Genomic DNA, 16004 nt, shown 5'->3' on the forward strand with positions numbered 1-16004 from the left:
CTGAAGGTCTAAAAAAGATCGTCAGCCGTCAATACAGCTCTTGCGTGGGTGGCCTTGGAGGCCACCGGCTAGACGGTGTCACCTTGTGTCTCCCGTGTGTCTGGTAACAGTCACCTCTCCCCCCCGACCCTCGAGAGGAAAGGCAGCACGAGGGGGTTATTACACACGGGGAGTGACCACGGCTTGACAAAAGGGCAACCCCAAAGGCAAGGCACCCATGCATTTGAATAATCTGTTGCACCAACACGCACATTTGCATATCTGGGCACTTCCAAGTCACTGGGGCACTATGATTCACTTCTCACTGCCACACTGTGTTGTTAGCAGCATGAAACAGGATGGATATTAAGCGTGCTTGAATGCAAGTCCCCTCATGAATCTTTAAGGACGCGTAATAAGCAAACATGAGAAAAACAGCGACATCAGTCAACATAACCACAGTGCAGCTTCATTTTCAGACATGTATGATTGCCGGGGGGGTGGAGGTTTGTCCACAAGGAAATACCTGACAGGGCTTTAAATTGTGAAGAAGACTGACACCAGTGTGAATTTAACAATTGCCAGTTAGAGTGTAAAGAGAGCTTGTGTGGTGTGCAGTGAAGCAGTCCCTCCATGCTCTCTGCCTCTTACCTACCTCTCATAGATCCTGTAATGGATACAGCCTCTAAAGGATTTAGAGATGGCCGGGCCGCTCACCTATGAAATAGGGCTTGTTCGCAAGTCCATCCTCTGGAAAACTTTGACAAAGGATGAGGTTTCCACAGTTAACAAATGATCTACAGGGCTGCTGGGGATGTTGGGGCCGGTATTCATGCGTCGTGTATACAAAAGTAATTAAATCTGTATTCTGACCTTTTGCAGAGCTTTGACAGTTCAAGAAAACACTGCTGTGTATTCAACACACTTTTTTAATGAATGTGGAGTGTTTGAACACTGATATCCACCAGTGCACTGCGCTGAAGCAACACAAAGCAACGGGGAACACTGTGTAGCCATGCACTCACCAGCGAGGTTATTGTGAGGATTGTCTGGGAAGAGGAAGAGCACAGAGGAGCTACAGGAATGAAAGATGTTAGTCTGCCAGTTTGTCACAAAAGCAGTGTGCTCCTGTGTGATAGACTGGCAGACCGTGCTAGCTCGGCATCCTTGGGGACACACAGGCTACTGTTATAGAGTCACATTTCTGAGAAGCTCCTCTCATTTTCTGAAACAAAAAGATAGAGGGAAACCATACCGTGTCTTGGAGCAGACATGCTTAAGTCTTGTTAGGCTGCTGGTTTCTGCGAGGGGTTAAGGTCTGTGTCGAGCACAAGTCCACAATCAACGATCATAACACAGGAGGACAGAAAAAATGTTACAGTGGACTGACCTTCTCAGTAGGTTTTGGGCATGTTTGAGGGGCTGGTAAAGAATTTTATTTTATTTTATTTTATTATATGCTGACACCTACCACATAAATAAATGAATGCAAAAATAAAATAAAAGTAAAAAAAAAAAAAAAAAAAAAAAAATCTGGAAACCATTGTAAAACACCGCCTTAACACCTTGTTTTTCTTTCAACAAGTGAAAAAGACCTGCCAGTGGGATGAGATATTCCTACTTGTTCCCAATGCTAATCAGCTTGTTTCCAGAATTTTTTTGAATTCATTTTATTTTTTAAATTTTATTATTATTTTTTTTTTAATCCTAGTGGGCTGATCTGCCTTATTCCACTTTCCTGAAACATGTGAAACTGTACCGGAAACAAGTGAAGTGGGGTCAGACTGGCAGATTTTTTCACTTGTTAGAAGAAAATCAAGATTTTAACACTGAATATGAGATTTATTAAGACATATGACTCGATAAGACTGTGCTCTATGGGGATATAGTGATAAAGTTTGTAATTAATAGGATGTTCATATCCAGTGCTGAAACCCGTCTGTGCACAGAATTCAAAGATCTCCTTAAAGACGACACAAAATCATTTCTTTAACAGACTAGAAGCAAAAACACACAGAGATTAAATCATTAGACTCCCAATCTTGTTTGTTTTTGCATTTTCCTTATTGTTAATTCATTCGTGTCTCGGTAGAGGTTTCTTTTTTGAAATTCTGAATCATATTTAGTCAAAATGAATACATGAAACATTTCTCCCTGCAGTATGCTTACATAATTACCAAAAAAAAAAAAAAAAAAAAAAAGTTGTGATGTGGATTTTTAGGATTTCTGTTGTTCACTTTCTGCCTGTAGCCATGTTCTGGTTCAGGAGATGATCTCCAAAAGTTCAAATAGGCATATTAAATTTAAAACTGTAGCTGTGAAAGGACTTATATTTTCAAATGCATAGTCGTTGTACTTTGTATTTTTGTAGAGAGAGAGAGAGAGAGAGAGAAACTAATTTTCATACAATGATTGCACATGAACCAGATAGGAAACACCACTGTTGTCACATCTTGCTGTTTGTGCATGTCGCCCACACAACACCAGTCACTTTTGTATCATGGCCTCCGTATCTGGGAGTGGAATCCAACGGTGCGAGAGCGGAGACGATCATCCCGGAGCAGAGGTCATGTGGAGCCGACAGGAGCAGGATGGTACCCCGCCAGATGAATTAAAAAAAAAAAAAAAAACTTATCTCGCTTTGTGCCCTGCAACTGTTGCTTGGATACAGCAGGCCTTCAATAACCTCTAATTAACAGTTTTGTGATTCACATGCCCTCCTGTTAACCTTGCCTCCCCAGACTTGTGCGTCTATTACATTTTAAGAGGTGCAGCCATTGTGACGATGCACTGTAAATTAAAGATACGCTTCCATTTCTAAAATCGCGGCCTTAATTACATAAACCAAACGCGCTGTCTTGTGGTTTGGAGGCCCGGTTTGTGGGCGGATCTGCTTTCTCGGGTCATGTTCTAACAACCTCTCTGTAGATATCGCTCGCCTGCTTGTTGTGTTTCATAATATAACAGCACATGATTAAATAAATCATGTGGTGCATCGCCTTGCATTGTTTTGCCACTTTTCACAAACACTAAAACTCCCTTATACTTTCCTGAAAGCTTGAATCGCACTCCTGGGAATTTAGCTCTTTTAGTGATTAGGGTAACTGAACTCTCACAGAGTCTGCTCTTTGAATTAAGCCCAACTCCCCTTGCAGCAGGTCTCTCACCGAGCTGATCTTGCAGGCTAATTGGCCTTGGGGTTGACGTGCAGTGTTTACCAGCGGTCCTTTGGGAGCCAGATGAACCGATAGAGGGGAAGGGGTGCTGCGGCTCCCCTGCCAACACCGGCTCAAGGCATGGACCACTACTCCTTTTAAAGGTCCCCTGCAGCGCCCGGTCAGGACCTCGACTTTAGTCATAAGAGGCAGACTTAAACTCTTCCCTGAGTTAAAGTTAGGTGAATTAAACAACACAGTTTTGGAGAAAAAGGGACTCTGAAAGGCTGTGGACAAAATTCATTTATATCTCAACCAGAAACTGCATTATACTATACACTGGACAAACTATTTTCACTTGTTTGTCACATGGAAAGATTATCCAGCAGGTAAGAGAAGGGTAAGTTATGCTTGACCAAGGTGAAGGTTATAAGGGAGCCCTGAGAGGCAAGAGGGAATTTATTTACTGTAATTTTATTTTTATTGATTGATTGATTGATTTTTTTTGGTCAGTGATGGAATTTTTTTTCTTATTTTCTTCAACACCACATGGACCACCTATGACTTATATGGGATTAGGATTAGCCTCAACTAAATTTTATTTGGCAGTGATTTACATGAGACATGAGGCTAATTATTGATATTAGATTAATGTAGAAATATTGGTGCATGACACAACGGGCCTTAAGACAAATCCCGCCTGAACAAAAGGTTTCACCGTCTCAAAAGGTTTCACCGTTTCAATGCACAAACTCTTAATGTCTGCCTTAAATCATGATGGAGTCTGTCCATTAAATGCCTCTATGTGCTGTCATGGCCAGTCAAGCCGGGCACAATCGTGTTGAACGCTATTTTCCGCGTGTGAGCAAAGCTCCCAAGTGACACTGCACAGCTGCTCGGCCGAAAACTGTGTACGGCACTGCATCAGCCGCAGCTGAGAGACGTGAGCGCCAAAGAGTGGAGCTGCAAACACCAATGGATATTTTAATTATACAGATAAACTGAATATGATGACAAAAATACAAACTGCAAATGCAAAATAGATGTTGTTCCCTTTGCCTTCGGTGGGTTTGGTTTAGCCATGTGACAAAGGTTAGGGTTAGATTTAGATTTTTGAACAAATAAGGGAAAAAAAACTCAAAATGTAAACTTCACCGACAGTAATAAACTTTTTATTGTGACCTGCAGGCCGAGGGTAACCGTTTACTCCTGCCCTCCCCCCACCACCAGCCTCCACACTCTCACTCTCCACTGCACCATTTCAGTGTCAAGCTGCTGCCGGTGACTGCTTGTGTTTGCTTTACGTAATCCTTTCATGGTGGGAGAACGTACTTCTCCCACTTTTTGTGCATTGAGCACATATTTGCATTTTAAGACATCATCCTTGTTCCACAAAATTTCAGGAGACCAGGCTCCAATTAAAACTAATGTATTCTGACCATTGTTTTCTGTTTATTTGTCAACTTCTCGGCAAGTGGAAGAACTTACTTCATCTGTTACATTATGTTCTCCCCACAATGTAAACCTGCTTTGAGTGCGGCTAGATTGTTAGTGGTTATGAAGGATACATACCGATGGAGGGAGGATGTTGCCCCCCAGATGCGTTAGGATTGCCTTGGCTGTAAATTAACCAGACAGCAGTGTTTTGAAATGGGCATTTGTTTCAATTATCGAGATAGAGTTGTTTGTGAAGCTGTGTAACTTTATGCTTGCCTTGAATCTTTTCTGATTGGATGGGGAGCCAGATGGGAGAGCAGGGAAGACAGAGAAAGAGGCCATGAATTTGCTCACAGCGTATGGCATTCACAGTTTTCTGAGAGACAAATCATTTATAGATAAATGCCATGTGCACCAAAAGAACGCTGAGACGTTTCAGTGTACTTTCTGAGTCTGTCTAAATGGCATAGCCAAAGTGACATTAACCTTGTGTGGTAAAGGTAAAAGTGTGTGTATATATATATATATATATATATATATATATATATATATATGTATGTATGCATATATATATGTGTGTGTGTGTGTGTACACTTTATTAGGTACACTTGTACAATTGAATACAACCCAATACAACTTTTGTGCCAAAAATTTTCCTTTTCTGCTACCTACAATGCTCAAGTTTTCTTTTTGTCACAGTAACAGAGGTGTTCATTCAGTTCTATGTTTGGCATTGAGCTCATAGTTAGTGGTGTTGTTGTACTGGACTGCATTTTATTGACAGCTGTTTCTACTCTCATGTATATAAAAAAAATAAGAGACACCTCTCAATATAATGCAGTTCAGTACAAGACCTCTGCAAACTACAACCTCGATAATAAACACAGAATTAAATTGACACATTCTCCACAACATCAGCAAAAACTGAACATTATAAACTTTGTTAAAAGATGAAATTTATGGCAGAGCTGTAGTAATTTTAATGTAAGTGTAATTTTAATTTTGAGTCATAACCTATAACCGAGTGTCTGGCAGTCTTTTTGTGTATTTTTCAATGCATAACCGGTCAGTATATCTAAGAAATGTGGATGACACTCCTTCACACGCAAACAGTGCACAAACAAAACTCACCTCAAAGAGTCTGCAAAATAATAAGAACATGAGACGCTGTCCTGTGGGATTTGCAGCATTGTTTGGTAAACTTTGGATTATGATATTTCCCAGAAAGCAGGAGCAGCACATCTTTAAGGGGAAGTAAAAGGTAGGAGACTGAGCTCTGGATGAGTAACAGCTAAACCCGGCTGCCTTGCGATGCATAATTTTAGGCTTTCTTTCCTTGTTTATGTGACGGGGGAGTCCACTTTCTTGTTGCTAATACCCAATTAGGGAGATGATTATTGATTGAGGTGTTGAAAGTTGACCGCTAATCTCCCTGCTCTCAGGATGAGTCGATCAATAGGTGAGCGTAACGAGCAACCTGGTTTCTGTGTGCTAATAAAATAGAATTACATTTGGTCTGAATACATATTTGCAAAACAAAAGGATAGAGGATTTGGGGACGGAAATATTATTTGTGCGTGGTGCTTCATAACTCGCACGTCAGACAGGCACACATGAAGGGGCAAACATAACACATAATTCACAGCGCTCCTGTTTTTTTTTTTCTGATCCTGGCATCAGCTGCTTGTTAGCAACTGGTGAAAATGAGAGTGTCGATAAAGGTGCAAATGTTTCTGCCAGGATCCACAAGTCATTTCAGTTACGTGCATTCTGTTTTGATGTAAAAAAAAAAAAAAAAAATCTTGCATCTTGCCTTTTTACCGAAACTCACTTGAAGAGCTTATTGCATAGCAGGCACTGTACATGCAGACAAAGCTTCAAGTTGAGGCTAAAGGCACCAGCACAAAACAAATCAACCCGCCTCTGAATGCTAATTCTTGTGCTTATATTTCACTTTAAAACCCCTTGGGTACTTATAAACAAATGGTGATTAAGATCGAAGGTAAGCTAATGCCACCACTGGTTGCAGAACAGCGTGATTATGGCTAATTACTTCCAGAAGGCAATTTCCCCCCATCCACTTTGTTTTTTTTACCAAGTTTGTTATGATGAAAGTCGCTCATGAATGAATGACTGAGAGCATGGCTTGTTTTTGACCCATCAAGGGCAACAAAACAGTCAAACAGCACATTCCCTGGGCTGTTATTACTGTATAAACAGGATAATTCCTATACCATCCCTGCCTTGATTAGACTTAATACCTCGGTTTCTTGTATTTTTATATTATTTCCATATTTTGTTGCTAGTTTATAGTAATTCATTAGTATCCAGTGGTCCAAGAAATATGCTAAAAACCCATGAAAATCATCAGATTTGATGAAAATACCACGCTCAACTCCAAGGTGTCACTTTCCTCCGCAAAGATGTTACGTTGTCTCATAACACGGTCTCCGAGGACGGCGTCCCTCCTCACGCCCGCTATTAAAATGCATGAAACTTCAGAAAATGTCACGCATGCATTACATTAAACCTTGAGTCTTTTTGGTTATGACTTAATTTTCAAATATAGACATGCTGTGCAGCGGTGATAGATCTACATGTCGACTAAATTTCTTACTTTAATTAAAAAGTAAGCCAAACATTTTCCAACAGAAACGACAGGATCTGCAGTATATGTCAAAAACAGTAGCGCAATCTCTTAATGATGTACCTGACTAAATAAAGAATAAAATATATATATATATATATATATATATATATATTTTTTTTTTTTTTTTTTTTTTTTTCTTTTTCTTTCTTTTTTTTTTTTTTAGATGAAAGCCCACTAAATGTCTGCATAATCACTACTATTAAATAGAAATTGTGTGCAGCATCTAAATGGAAGCTGGCTCCTTTCAGTCTCTTTATTCAGTGAAATGGTTTCGTACGCCCATACTTTATTCATAGACACATCTACATTTTAGGCATTTAGTTAATGCTGTCATCCACAGTAACTTGTGATGAGTGAGCTGGTCAGGGTCAGGATACGTTGCTGTTAATGGACACACTGACTGTTGCAGGAACCAAAACATGGTGGTCTGTCTATTCACTAGCCCCCCTCCTCCTTCCCCCCGGCTCCTCAAACATCCATGAATAAAGAATATTCTTATTTTTGTACAGTAAAAAAAAAGAAACTCTCTAAGTGAACACTTGAATTAGGTTAGCTTGCTCTTACCCTCCCTTTAAAGTTTGTACTTTTATCACTTGCCAACATCAGTAGAGAGTCTTTACAGGTACACTCCTTCAAAACTTTTCCTTCTCATTTGCAAAGCTAGGTTAAGCACATGTAAAAGAGATGCATTAGGAGTACGTTGGAGGCCCGGAAACAAACATTTTCCCCTCCTCCCCTGCCTTTGACAGGCGAGTGACAGCTATTTAAATGCAAACTGTCATTAACAAACACAACCCTGCGCGACACCTGCTTTAATCACGGCAACAAAGGCGCAGCAAGTGGCCGAGTAGGAGCCCCCTCTCCGTGTGATATTCAAATGATGGGGCGGTGCAACATACAAAAACAACAACATCAAAGAATAGGCTGTGCACAGAGAGAGAGATATGCTGCACCAAGTGCCTCCGCGCACCAGTGTTAATCAGTTTCATTTTTAAAGTGATTAAAGACAGAAAGACCGAAAGTCACTGAATCGCTTACCCTTGTGATGTGAAATTGCAGTGTGTTACTTGAAATCTCATTTTTAACGCCATCGATAATGCCTGCAGTGGAGCTTTAAAGCGGCTTTATTACCGCAGCCCATTCCTGCAACATATTCATGTGGCATTTTTGTCATTTTTGACACAGACGGTGAATGGTGTGACCAGCTTCTGGGCAAGAATATAAAAGCAGCCCTGATCAATACCAGCTCTAATTGAATAAAAATCTCCAGTGGTGATGCAAACCAGTGTTACCTTTCAGAAATATTAACGCCTCCATGGTCACAGTGGCACATGGATTCGTAAGAACGCATTTTGGCGCTGGATTCTGACCTGATTTGTCTTGGTTTTGGTTTTCCTGTCTTGAATTGTTGTCACTCGGCCCAGCCATAACTCAAATGAGGAAGTCGCTGGGCTGTAACATCCCACATGCCTGCCAAGGCCCAGGCCCTGTAACTAATGCATGGCATTTGTTTTGAAGAGTTTTTTTTTTTTTTTTTTTTTTTTTTTTAGTAACTACCATGGATTTCAATCACATTAATGTAATGTAGTCACACACTACTTACTAAAATACAAGCAGTTGCTCAGTTGATTCACCACACATGATCAAACACACACTGTATTGCACACACTTGATATATCACATAGCAATATACCTTCATACAGTGGGCCTCCTGGGTAAAGCACTGCTGCTACCCACAAATCCAAATCAAGGAGTCAAGGAAGTTTTTTGTCCCGTCCCGCAATATTTCTGTTTGTTTCTATGTTTCCTCCATTTTATGCACATGCAAGTCTAGCAAAAAAAAAAAAAAAGGAACATTTTCAATAAAACGCGTAACATGTTTCACATCCCACCAAAATTATGTACACATCTGGCCATACAATGAGCACGCGCTGACTGCAATGCCATCTTTGGTTTTATTCCTGCAGATCCCGTTCTCAATGTGCCACCCACCCTGACGCAAAACCGCAGCTGCATCAGCCATATTTGCTTCCCATAAAATGTTGCGATGCTGTAATTTTGACTGCATGCAATTTTTAAATAGGAAATCTCTGAAATGAAACGCACACATTCACGTGTCTGCAGTGTGAGGATTTTAAATACAAAGACTGACAGTCTACCTACTCATTCACTGTGCAGCGCCTTTGAGTCAGATGCACCACTGATTAGAATAATTCCTTAGTTGAATCGTGCATCTGGGCAGCAGATAGCAGGAGACGTGGATGCATATTAGTTGTATTACTATAACTTTGGGACCAATGTAACTGCAATTATTAGACATCTGCTGCTATCCCTAGAGAGGATAAATCAACAGCCACTCTGAGTAATCAAATTTAATCACACAGCCACCAGCCTACTGGTTATAATTAATGGACCCAGTGTAGCCTATAACATATATCTGCATCGGTCTGCCATGAATTGCAACCCATAAATAAGGTATTAATATGTCACAGCACGTTCCAGAGCGATCCTTTAACCTCTATCAGACACATAGAAACAGAGTTCATGATATAGAAGACACATCTGAAAAAAACAAACAAAGCAACACTAAAAAGCAGGTTTTCAAAAAATTGAGACTTCAAGCTCCTTTGTCCTTTAATATTATATATATATATATATATATGTATATATATATATATATGACAGAGGAATGAGATTGCCCCACTTGTTTCTACTGCTAGTCAATTTTTTTTTCCACAGAATTTTCTTGAATCAAGTGTCATTTTTGTGATAATAGCGGCTGCCTCATTCTGCATTTTTTTGAGCGCATTTATATTTGTTTCCAGAAACATCCGAGAAACAAGTAAAAGTGCATCGGAAACAATCAGGATTAATCCTTCAATCAGGGTTTTTTTTTATGTGCTTTGAGAAAAAGAGGATTTTATATTAAATATAAGACTGAATTACGTGTTAAATTTAGCTTCTTTTATTTTATTTTATTTTTGAATTACTTTCAAGATGATGTCATTTGGCCTACAGTAGTGAGTGTGTACTGCAGACCAAACTTAAATCACTTTCATATTTTCATTATGAGAGCTTTTTTTTGCTGTTTTGGAGGGGCTGGGAGGTGAGAAGAGGTGGGAGTTCAGGTGGGTTATAGATCGGGACAGAACATTGATATGTCAGAAATTCTTTATGTGTTGTGGTGCTGACTTTTATGTTTGGCAATAAAAAGATTAAAAAAAAAATCTTTACACTATAAGATTAGACCTTCAGTGCACGCAAATGCCTGAGCCATGACAGTGAATGATGGCTATATTTAAAACCATAACACTTTTAATAAATAGAGTGCAGGGTGCACCGTGAACTTGCGAGACGTGATTAAATACTCCAGTCCCGTGTTAATTAGATTCCTTCAGGTGTTAACTGCAAACGCTAAGCCTCCCAAAACGCATCGCCGCCGAAGTGTAAACAAAGACACCCAACTGCACCCGTGCTATGTCAGAAACAAAATTGCAGTTATATTGGCACACGGAGCTTACGGCTTTGATCAGATAAGGATTTGGAGGGGTTTGCTTCCGGCAGATGTGCGAAAATCCCCATATCCATGAGCGAGACAATCCAAATGACATTTAGGAACGGATGGAAGGGAACCTGACTGAACAGAACAGGAAGTCACTCGTATTCAAAACCTTGATGAGACTTAGCGCGCCTTTACCCAAACAGACCACGATCAAATCTCATACGATTTCCCCGATCTGTACTTACCGATTAAGATTTGTGAGCGTGAGCGGGCAACAATAGTTTTTTATTTCATTTTATTTTATTGGTGACAATCCCAGCAGATCAATGGCGGAACATATAAGCAGTTGATAGAATTACACCATAAAGCCGCAGGGCTCAACTGGATCAGGTTTCACTGTTCTCCTTCTTCAGGGGCAAACTTACAATTATACAGAAAGACACTAAGTATGTGATATAATTAAAATCCATATATCAAGGATTGTGATGTCTCCTTGCTCCCTCTGAGGGGCTGTCTGAGTTTTCCTTTAACAGGTGCCGAACAGGTTTTCTTGAATTTGCGTGTTTCCCTTTTGAATTTTGTATGTGCTAATACAGCACAGAAAGCACAGCAGACAAGACAGTCTACTAGTGGTGACTGTGGGCTCAATTTCCCATTCTCAGTGATATGAAATAATAAATAGATACATTACAGGGGTGGAAAGCATCAAGAGACTTTGAATATTGAATACCAAGTTCTGCAGGGAGTTATTTTTACTTGCCTTTTTTGTTGTCTGCATGTGTATATGTGTGTGTGTGTGCGTGTGTGTGTGTGTGTGTGTGTGTGTGTGTGTGTGTATGTTGATAGAGATTAATCATTATTTCCAACATGCTGACATGCTCAAGCCCTTTAAAACTGCACTAAACACTGAATTCTTAAAAATGTTTAGCTGTGAGACAATATTCAGTAAATGCTTTAGTGCACAATGTGGGCTCAGTTAAAGTGAGGTCTGCTTAGACTCAAGAGGAAAATAAATAAATAAAAAGTGAAATTGTGTAATTTGATGGTTGAGTCTCACTGCAGATCTGATTCATTTATTAGTGCTTACTCCACGTTTTTGTCAGTTGAGTTGAGGTGAGTCACCCTCTGCAACTTTGCGCCGTGCACCTTTTAATATTTGCACTGCATTAGAGATGATGAATGATAATACTCTTGTAGCATGTGATAATGAGTCGGCGTATTTGCTAAGACGGTCCTCTAATTCAGCCACATACATTTATGTGCATGCTGCTGCCGGGTGACACAATATCGGGGTTGAAACAAACGTTCAGTTGAGAATATTACAGTAATCCACTGAACTCTCACTTTCCCTTAGATGTCCCCTGAAGTCGCTTCAGATTGAGAACGACACTTTTTTTGCACAGCAGTGTCACATACGTATTGTGCATCTGCTGGTTTAAATGCTTCATTGAAGCCACACAATTACCGAGTGAAATACATGAGTGAACTATTGAAAACCGTTGTTGTATGGCTGCACCATTACATCAAATGGAAAATATCTGCATGCTTTGTCTGTCATTTTATACACAGGTCCCTGTTATTCAGCAGGATATATGTGGTGTATTTGCCTGGGGACTTTGACTAGAATTTAAAATAAACCTCTATGGGTTTGGATGAGGCTTGGTTGTGCAGCATGCATTTGTCATGACAAACCCGCCGCTGGGACCAGCAGGGTTAATATCAACGGTGGAGGTAGCGGGGTCCAAAGTGACTTATGCAGCCAGTCTGTATGCTTGAGTGACACTGCGGTCTGACATGACCAGTGAAATAGGGTGGGACGAGGAACAGCAGCGCCTTGTCTCTCCCAGCTGGGAGACTGGACAGTGACAACTAAAGACAGATCCATATAAAATATAGAGAAGGGCTCCCAAGGAGGCCATGTGGCCCTCTGGCAGTACATCATAATTTTGATAGACCCTTCAATGTCAAGTAAGGAATCTTCCTAAGAAGGTGTTTTTTTTTCCCCCCAAAGAAATGTCTTCTTTTCATTCATGGCATATTTTTCCTGAGCAACAGCAGGGGCCCTGAACACTGACTACAACTAATTTCCTCATTATTTACTTTCACGCAACTTGACTCACACATCCTTGGTCACAAACAGTGGTGTTTGTTTTTCCTCCTTACTCTTAACCTTCCCACATACATGGTTCACGGTGCTTTGGGTCTAACTCTTGGCTGCACTCACAGTGTAGGAGGCTTGCACAAATTAATCTGGCTTTTTGGTAGTGAAAACCAGTCAGATGAAGCTGCTGATTATGTGGTGGTGCAGGACAAGTAAACACCTCAGGGCTGAAAGGAAATCATTGATTTTTGCCTGTGAGGTTGGAAGTCAACTTTGAAACCCTACCTTGGCACCAGCAGTAGGCCAATTACTGGTTGAAATTTTGGAGGAAAACTTTCTTTTTGTTCACCATCGCCTGAAATTAGTGGGAGTTTGCCTAGCAGAAACAAAAATGTCAAGGTTGAACTGCATCCCTGACACTCTACTTGAGCAAAATGACATTCAGCCTCCATTCTTTTTCTCCTTCAAACCATAGAGGCAGTATATGTACAGTGTCAGTGAACATATTTACTTAAAACAGCACATATTTACATACATGGTACTGTTATAAAATGCAGCAAAGCTATTATTAGCATTGCCTCCCAGTCCTAATACCTCGACAGCATTACGGCTCTGTGTGACTTTGTTAGTGAAATACAGCAGTTGCTCCACAATCCTCTCTCCTGTGTCCTCTATTTATAATTTTGAGCAACATATACTATTATGCATCAAAGGGTTTTGTCAGCATATTTATAATTGTTATTTCATTATTTTATTGGGTTGTGCATTTCATTATTTTAGGGGTAGGAGGGGAGTGGGAGTATTCTGTCTAGAACATAAAAGGAAATATTAATAACTGGTCACTTTGTGGGCTCATAAAAGTCCCTCTAGATATCTCAGTCAAATGCAATGGTAAGCAGATAAAGACGCATATTCTCTACAGATTTTATTGTATTACGCTTCCCTTACGCATGATTCTGTCTCCCTAAACGTGGCAGATTATAAGCTTTTTACTTACTTGTCATTTTCCGTGATTGATCAGCGTCTATAAATGATGGTGCATGGCCAATTCAGTGTCTTTATACGACTCCACCTTTCTGTCTCCGGGCACTTTCATTGTTTGTGCTGTAAAGCAGGTTGCACCGGGAGGCTTGGGAAAGCAATCAAACCCTCTCTATGAAATGTTGGTTTTATCTAAGCCTTCCATTTACCAAAATCTTGTGAGGCAAATAGAGAGAAAGTGGATCAGGCTGTTAAAATGACACATCTATTGAAGGATCAAAGTATCTTCATGCTTAAAGCCGTTCCTTACTTAAATCCACGAGGGGCCTCGTACACCGCGGCATTGTTTCGGCTGTGTCAACCACAGTATGAGCACTGTACTTGGGATTTATAAGAAGATGACAAACTATTGCTACCCAATTATTTACTGTAAAGAATGTGACCTTAGAAAAAGAGTCCAATCTAAGAAAATAACCTGAAGGAAAGAAAATTATTAACAGGAATGAATTATGCAATCATCTTTGGAAGACATTGCCTGGGGACATTGAGCCAGATTTATGTGAAATGATTTAGGAGATAAAACCAGGGTGTGCTGCATTTCGGCATGTACATATCCATTTATGTAATTAACTATGAGTGCTCCCGTTAGCGACAACGGTTAATAAGCTCCAGTGGGAACATGGGAAGGCAGGTGAACCCGTGGCCCTCGAGATGTTAAACACAGATGAATAGATGCCATAGCACACACACGGCCTAGTAAATCAGGTAAAATGAGCACTGAAACAGGACGCAAATGGGCCTCGCGGTGAAAACTCAATATCGCATAAATGGACAGGCCTCTCATAGATATTGGAAACTGGTAACCTTGCCACTGCGAGCTCACCTCTTCTATTGCTCACATGCCCAATGCACATTTACTGGATTTACCTTCTTCAAGTCTATTTTAGCCTTCAAAACCCTAAGATGTAAAGGTTGGCCATAATGGGTAATTGGCTAAATTAATGTGTAATTTTAATAGCACTGATAACAACACAGTGAAAACAATATATTATACAGTAATAGTCTCTGTGTCCCTAATTGCTACAGCTTGCCTTAAGGTTATAGAGGCTAAAAAGAGGAATAAAATGGACGAACACAGGCATGATCATGCTAAAACAAGTGGGTAAATGGCTAGATGGATAGATAGTTGCAACAGAGCAAGTTTCACTGAGATTTGATAAATCTGCTTTAAGCATGACCCATTTAAATCATGAATTTTGTGGTATATTCCTTCGAGATACTTCACAAGCCTTTACTGCCGCCTCTTGCTTTTGACTAAATCTCAGTTGGCCTCTCGTATACATCAAGTTTAGCTATTATTGTTTTTTCTTACTCTGGTGTAAAGCGAAATGTCAAGTACTAAGACTTGGAGAGAGCAAAACCCCTGAAACATTTACACTGCTTCCATGGTTGAAAAAAAAAATACACATGGGTCCAAGGGGTTGTCACTTGCAGTTTTCTCTCTATAGGTAAGTGGGAAAAATAACCATGAGGAATCTTACCTTAAAATGTACTGCATTTATCTCGATGCAGTGTTGTTTTAATGTATGGTTTCAAGCTTGCATTTTTCTCCAAGCCACCATACTGTCATATTTCATTAAGAACCAATGCTGCACACAATGCACCAGAGAGAATATAAAATAGAGGATAATTAAACTGTTTGATGCCAGAAATATCCATTGAGATTCATCTAATTGCAACACAATGGAGCTGAAACTGTAAAGGGAATACAAAAGAAACACACCACGAGTGTGACGACCAGCAAGGGTCATGTTTGAAATAGTTAAATGCAATCTAAGTGCAATTTACTTCCTGACAAACTATGGCAGAGATAAATTGACTTTGCAACAATGTGTGGTGACAAAAAAAACATTTTGAGAATAAAGGTTAAGGTTACAATATATTATCTCAGTGAACAACTGTGGCGTAAACAATGGAGGACAATGAGTCGGAGCACAGAATACAGCTCATTACTTGTGCTCTTTATTTTCCAACAATATTCTTTTTTTTTTTCTTCTTGCAGACATTGGAAGCAGACAAATTCCAATCACCCCCTGTAACATGGCTAATAGGGTTATCTTGATATTTTTATGATCTTTGTAATTGCATAAGAATGAGATGAAATTCGCTCCTATACAAGTACAGTCACTTATATTGTTG

This window comes from Myripristis murdjan, chromosome 20, assembly GCF_902150065.1.
Source record: "Myripristis murdjan chromosome 20, fMyrMur1.1, whole genome shotgun sequence".
Taxonomy (NCBI): domain Eukaryota; kingdom Metazoa; phylum Chordata; class Actinopteri; order Holocentriformes; family Holocentridae; genus Myripristis; species Myripristis murdjan.